General features: G+C 30.3%; 1 protein-coding gene across 1 annotated transcript in view; it reads left to right on the forward strand.

Annotated features, from left to right (window-relative positions):
- The window catches only part of LOC145329247 (mitochondrial glycine transporter A-like), a 402,442-nt gene that overhangs the window by 195,789 nt on the left and 198,863 nt on the right, over nucleotides 1-7,790 (forward strand). The window lies entirely within an intron of this gene.

Below are 7,790 nucleotides of genomic sequence, written 5' to 3' on the forward strand. Positions count from 1 at the left end.
TAGGCATGTTAGAATTGTCCTATTGATTTAAACTTGGCACGATGATCGATTTACTTCAGTACAATTTAGAAGTCCTATAAAACTAAGTTATTAATCTATATTTTTTGTTTGTATTCATATGCATGTCTTGTCTGACTGATTTCTTAAGCTTCGCTTCTTTGGATGATGTATCCTCCTTACACTTTATTAGAGCAACACTTTTATATTTCCCAAATCATGTGTTAATGATTGCAATTAATGTTCAATTCTTAAATTAAATTAAAAATTTTGATGATGGAGTTTTTATGAATAGAAAAAAGTACTGGGAAACCAATATGTAAAATTTTTACTTCCTAGTGGCTTTAGTGATTAAACACTTTTAGGCATTAGGAATGGTTTATTAAATTAAGAAATTATTAAAAAGAGAAAGATATATCAATAATGCTTACTAATTTACTTGAAAATAATGTGTTTAAATAAAAAACACGTTTCACATCTTAGATACTTTAAAAAGGAATGGTTAACACTAGACATAGGAAAAAAATAAGATTATTTTTTTTTCACTCTGTGAAATTATTTCCAAAATATATTTTTACAATTTAAAAGTTATAAACTTTTAAGGCCTGGCCAAAATCATCTTCAAACATGATTTTAGGGAATAATTTCTAGGGGGTTTATATTCATTATGCATATTATTATTACTATAAATACAATGGGGGAATTTTAAGCCATGCGTAATGATACTTACGTAACTTTTTAAAACCCCTTTTTCTCCATGAAATTTTAGGATTCCTTTACATCTTTTTTTAAACGCTAAAAATTTTTATTATTGATAGATACAACATTCAAGAAAATTTGTAAAAACACTTTATCTTTTGATTTATTTATGGCTATAAAAATCATTACCCTCTCAATTTTCAATTTTTGATTAAGCCCTACAATAAAACATTTATATATTAATTAGTTTTTTATTATTTTAATATTTTTAAAGTCTTAAATGAAAGTGATAGCAATAATCTTTCAACATCTAATTTCATTTTTTTGATATATTATCCCTGTCAGTTTTTAGAGCCCTCTAAACAGAAGCTACTTTAACGTAGTTTTATTGACGTGTGGGTACGAATGGGTTAAAACACATGTCTTTAGGGAAAGTAGAAGCATTTGTAAGGACAAAGGTGAAGGGAAAGAATACAAAATGACAAAGTATTTGGAAATAAAGGTGAATGGGAGAGGTAAAAAAATAAACAATGGTATATTTGTGGAGTTTGAAGAAAATTTATGGTGTAGAGATATTCAAATAAACAATGGTATATTTGTTGATATTTGAAGAAAATTCATGGTGTAGAGATATTCTAATGGAAATGCAACGATTTCCATTTACTCATTTTGCAACAAGACGAAAAACCAATAATATGGCCTGATTGATCTCAACTTTTTTCCTTAAGGCAGATTTATAGATTATGTTTCTAGATTTTATCAAGCATTAATGAAAATTAAACACAATTCATCATAGTACAGTTAGGAGGTTCAGCCAATTTTATTAAAGCAGCAGTATAATATATGATTTCGGTTTTGTTCTCTATAAGGATTTCATTTTCCCCTTTCTTCATAATGATATCATCATGGCCGATATGATTTTTGTAATCTACCATTCTTCTTTCAACAGATATGAAACTGGAATAGTACATCCATTCTATACCTATATGAGCAACAACTTTTTATATTTTTACGGCAAAATGGGGGTTTTAGGGGTCAGGGAGTCCATTTATGAGAAAAAAATATATGACCTCGAAGATCAAAGACCTTTAAAATGACCTTTAAAGTCTGATTTTGCTGTTCTCAAGGTTTTATTGGACATTTAGGGGGGGAAGAAGGTGTCCAATCAAGACGACTCTGAAATACGTTTTTACAGGCGATTGCATTGGCTAAATTTCATGTGAAGTAAAAAATTTTGTAAAATAATTTGGTTTTGAACCAGCTGAATTTCAAATTTTTCAAATATCTATATAATTTTAATATATTATAAAGACATACTTTTTAAAAGAATCTATTTGATACTTTAAAGTCTTGCAAATTGTAATTTTTAATTAACAAAATATTTAATAAAGCTCCAACAAAAATGTGTTTATGTCTAATGAAGCAAGCGAACACACACACGAACGCACACACACTAACGCCCACACTAACGAAAGAGATTTTTTTTAATTGTCCAATGACAGCTCATTATATTAGCTTCAACCATTAAGAGAGACATGGTCCATGTTTCGACCAATCAGAGGTGAGAGAGGCAAATGTTTGATGCAATACAACTATTGATCACTGTCGTGTTATAATAATAAGCAATATTTTACAACATACATTTTATTTTTTTTGGCCCAGGATGTCTTAAAAGACTGGCAGGTCAACTTTTATCTAAATTGATGGGTAGGAAAAATTGAATTGTTGACCCCTCCAGACCAGTGTGCAATGGTAGACTGACTCATAGTGCTCCAATAATTCTAATTTAACTCTCATTGACCAAAGCGATAAAACCTTTATTCTTTTTGTTTATAGAATGAAATAAGTTTTTTACTCAAGTTGATATTTGAATTACATTGAAGTATTTAATCTTCATTTGATAAACAAAAAATATGCGTTCATAATATAGTAAATTTAAGAAAACTCTATTTTAAAAGAATTTGATTGTGGCAACACTTCCTTTGTGTGTTCAAATATTTAAACTAAAATTCTAATCATATTAACCCTTTGGTGATGATAATGTGAAAAAAAATATAATTGAAAAACTCTTTTAAATATCATTTAAATTATTATATATTTACTTCTTTCTTTTAGATAGTAATGGCGGGGGAGGAAAATTGATTTATTGAGAAATAGATAAATAGATATGTACTTATAGAAAACTAGCCAATATCAAGAATTCATATTTCTGCTTTACAAAAATACGTTCAACCCCCTAAATCAGCCAGAACTAGTTTAGTGCAAACAATTGTATCTTACCAAAAACAGATTTTAAGCAACTATGTTGAAATATTTAATTTGCTTGTTGGTTTGGCTATACCTTATTCCTGGCTTTAGAGTAGCTGCAATACCAAAATTATTTTTGTACAAATTTTTCTATAAATCATAAAAAAAACATGTGATATCCTAATATTTTATAACATACTAGTGGCTTCGCCCCTAGCCTCTAGGGGCTTTGCCACAAGAGGTATAATTACATCTTCTATTACTTACCCAGCAGAACGGATCACAAATTTTCGCACCTACCCAGCAGGAAAACATTTTGCGATTAAATTCGCGAAATTCGTAAAATTCGTAAATTTCGTAAAATTCGTAAAATTTGTAAAAGTCTAAATTCGCGAAATTCGTAAAATTCGTAAAATTCGTAAATTTCGTAAAATTCGTAAAATTCGTAAAATTCGTAAAATTCGTAAAATTCGTAAAATTCATAAAATTCGTAAAATTTGTAAAAAAAAAAAGAAAAGAAAAAATGGGGGGGGATTTTTTTTGTTTTTTTGGGGGTTGGGGGTGTCCCACCCCCCAAGAAAATAGCTTAAAACCACCGCAGGACCAATAGGTATATACCCTGAAGAGTAGAATCCGATTGGTTCAGTGGTTACCGAGAACATAAGCTTCAGACGGACAGACAGACGGACGGACGGACAGACATCATTCTACTTTGTATTATAGATAATTCTAAAAAGTACATTTGATTACCCCCCCCCCCCTCCCCTCCTTCACCCCAAACAAACAACAAAAATCCTAAAACCACTTATTTTACCCCCCCCCCCCTCACAATATAAGGGGGAGGGAATGATTAACAGAGCTGAGCTGGTCACCTTCATAACTATTATCAAACATACAAAAAAACAGGTTTTGGTAATATTATAAAGTCCATTAAAAGTATATTAATTCTCATAGTAATACATTATAAAAGATAGAGAGAGATTTTGTGAGAGGAGAAAATTCTCAGATCTTAGCACAATTTCTAAAACTATTTGTTATACACTATGCACATTAGAGTTCGTGGCCTTTATAAGCTGGTATATTACTGTTATAGTTTATCAGCAATTGACTTTGAAACCCGCATTTTCTCTCGGAGATTTTGCATCTTAACGTGTGGCGTCCATCTGTGTGAGATTTTCCCCCTTCTTTCCTTCCCATCCATCCCCGTACCTAACCATATATCTTTCTATCTCAGCTCGTATTGTGCGTGTATCTAACTATCTTCAGTTGGTACATGGATAATACTCTAACAGTTGTCTGTAGTTAATGCCTCATGGCCAACTGTAATGGTTATAGTTAACGTATTTCTTGCGGCGCGAAAATTAAGTGCGACATTTTATAAGAGCTCGTTTAACGGGCGTCCTTTTTTAAGTTAAACTTAAACAATTAAAATTATTTCTATTTCAATTAATAAATAGTTAAAATAAATATTTTTTTTCAAATAGAAATTATTTTTAGAGAATGAAATTTGCAATTTGATTTTTGGAAATCACATTTTGAAACATTTATTGAAATGCAAAGAAAGTTGTTTTACTGTCAACTAAGTTAAGTGTCAAAATTGGAGAATATTTTAAAAGTTTATATGAATTTATTGTACTTCAAAATACGTATGGGTACGGATAACATATATGCAAAGAACGTGTCCTAACTTTTGTGATTTTTTTAACCCATACAAAGTTTTGATTCACCGGGGTTCAACAAAAATTTTTTTTTTGAAATACTTACTCAACATAATTCAAAAAGTGAGGTGTCAAATTAAAGATCTTACTATTTTTGTTCCTAATTGCAATTTTCTATTTTTTTGTTGCGTTTTAGTACTTTAAAAGCAACATATTTTTTAAAAACTTAAATTACTTTAAAAATAAGAGGTCTACAAACAACCGATTGCATATCTGAATTCTATGGATTATTTTACATCTACTTCTTACTAAAAGCACCGACTAACAATTTTTTTGTCCGTCTGTCTGTCCGTCCGTTCCTTGAGATCTCGGTAACCACTGAACCGATCGGATTCTACTCTTCAGGGAATATACCCACTGGTCCTGTGGTGGTTTTAGGCTATTTTATTGGGGGTTGGGACATCCCCAACGAGTGACCATTGCTAGCATATTAACGAAAAACATCTTTTATATTGACAATATAATAAATATGGGTGTCGATATAACTTAAGTAATTTTTACCATTCAGACTAAATGATATTTATTTCAGTCAAAAGTTTCGTCGATAAAAATATCATTTAAAATTTTATGTATAGAATGTTTAGTTAAAAATTTAATAACATTTTTAAAAGCGAAGCTTTTCTACAATTAGGGTCGGTCCGTCCGTACGTCCTTCCGTCCGTCCGTCCGTCCGTCCATTTTAAACATGTTGATTTTTTTACATTTTTAACAACAAATTTGTATGTGACCTAATTATCCGATTGGTCTGATTTTTGGTATACTGATTCCTGGGACAACAAAGTACAATATTATAAGCGAAGCAACTCTATAATCAAGTCCTAAAAATGTAAGTATGTCCATAAACATTATTCTGTATCAAGCAGTTTTTCAACAATTTTACTTACAATTTTGCTTCGACATTTATATTCTGAATATTCAGTTCTGACACTATACAAGTGTTAGTGTCCGTTTGTCCTACCGTTTCAGTGCTTCGCTTTTATGGATGTTGTCATCCTTGTTTATTAATAAATACCTGAATATAAAATAAGGAAAAATTAACAAAAATTAATAAAATGCTGTTTTAGCAATATTGTGAAATTTATATGGAATTTTCTTTTTTGTGTTTCATAGATTTATGTTACTGATTTGAAGGATTTTATTCATAAATATCTTAAAAACAAAAAGCTATCAACTCTACAGTAAAAATTATGAAAATAAAAGCGGTTTTTTTTAGAAAAAGAACGCTTTTTGGATTACTTAAGGACGTCCAAGGTTATGTTTGGGGGGGGGGGGGGCTTTAAAGTATATCTATTTGGAGTGTTTTTATAAATTAGGGGGTTAAAATGGAGCCCAATTCATCCCTCAAAAAAATTAATTGAGGTTAAAATTTACACGGGTGGGTTATTACCACTTCTAAACTGTTTTCTTCGTAGAAAGGGGAAGGGGGAAAACCTACATTTATGAGAGGAGAAGTGGAAAAGAAAACCCCTAAAAAAAGAGATGGATAATCCCTCATTGTTATGACGTCGCAAGGCTGATTTTTTTAGACACTTTGTTCAGCTACGGAGAAATTATTTAGTTATATAGTTTCTACGCCATTTTTAACACTAATATTTTTGCTAAAAGTTATGGATCAAATATTCTTTCTCTTTCATAAGCAAAAACTTTGATATAACTTTTATTTTTTTTTCATTGATATTAGCAAATATTTTCTTTTTATGTAGGTCCAAAAAAGATGACAACATCCATAAAAGCACAGTTCTGAAATGGAAGGACAAACGAAAATTAGCTCTTGTAGAGTGTCAGAGCTGAATAAGCAGATTCTTAATGCACAAGGTTAAACAAAATTTTAAGTAAATTTGTTGAAACCTGCTTGAATACAAGATACTGTTTGAAGATACACTTACCTTTATAGGAATAATTGTAGAGATGCTTCGCTTATAACACTGTACCTTGTTGTAATAGGAAGTAGTTTACCAAAAATCAGATAAATAGGATAATTTTAACATACAACAACTTTTGGAATATAACAATACAAGATATAAGCGAAGCAACTCTATAATCAAGTACTTAAAATATAAGTATGTTCTTAAACAGTACCCTGTATCTATGCAATTTACAACATGTTCATACTTTGAAATAATACTCTGTCAAGTTTTGACACTCTACAAGTGTTCATGTTCGTTTGTTCTACTGTTTGATTTCAGGGCTTCGCTGCTTTTATAAATATTATCATTGTATTGATACAGAATTAGTTTTACCAGGAAAATGAGTATCTAATGTAATAATACTGTAAATCATAACAACTTTGTAGATAATGAATGTAGAAATACGCGAATATTATGACAGGGGAAAAATTCGTCAATTTTGGTTGCCATTTCACCTGTCATTTATTGCTCATTTGCCCATCTAGAAGGATGGGATAGGATGGGGTAAAGGGGGGATGGAGGGATTGTTATTTTAGCCCACTACAAGTTTCACTTTATCATAGGTTGATAATCTGGTGTAATATCCAACTAATAATATATCCAATTTTGTATTTTAGATATGGGGAAAAGGAATTTTTTAGCATTGCATTGTAGCTACTCTAAAATTAATGTGTGTCCGTACTTGTTATTTAATAAATTTAGACTATATTTTTCCTCAATGATCGAAGGACCTAAAATCTAAAATCATTAAAATCAATTATTAGAATAATTTTATAATTTTATGTGATTTTATGACAATATCTACCTAAAAATTTATTATAATATTTACAATTATCTGTACAAACAAATTTCTACTCACATAACTATAACGTTACCTTATTTTTTCGCGTAATCTGTAGTTAATTTATAAATGTATCATTTTATGTGATTTATTTACAATACATACTGCAAACCTCTTTTGTTATTCTAGTCCATAGTCCTTTTTCCTTATGTTCTAGTCCTTGTATGTCCGTCAGTCAGTCAGTCCGTAACGCTATGAAGTTTGTAATTTTTACGGCTGCTTTTAGAGATAGACAGCTGACATTTTTATTGAAGAATCTTCAGATATATGCACATCTGTATATTGTATCGTCCGTCAGTATGTTGGTCAACGTCACTTTGTCCGTTCGCCATTCCAAATTTTTTTGTGCTTCGCTACACTTAAGGATGTTGTTGTCCTTGT

This window comes from Acartia tonsa, chromosome 10, assembly GCF_053477335.1.
Source record: "Acartia tonsa isolate MP-2025a chromosome 10, ASM5347733v1, whole genome shotgun sequence".
NCBI lineage: Eukaryota > Metazoa > Arthropoda > Copepoda > Calanoida > Acartiidae > Acartia > Acartia tonsa.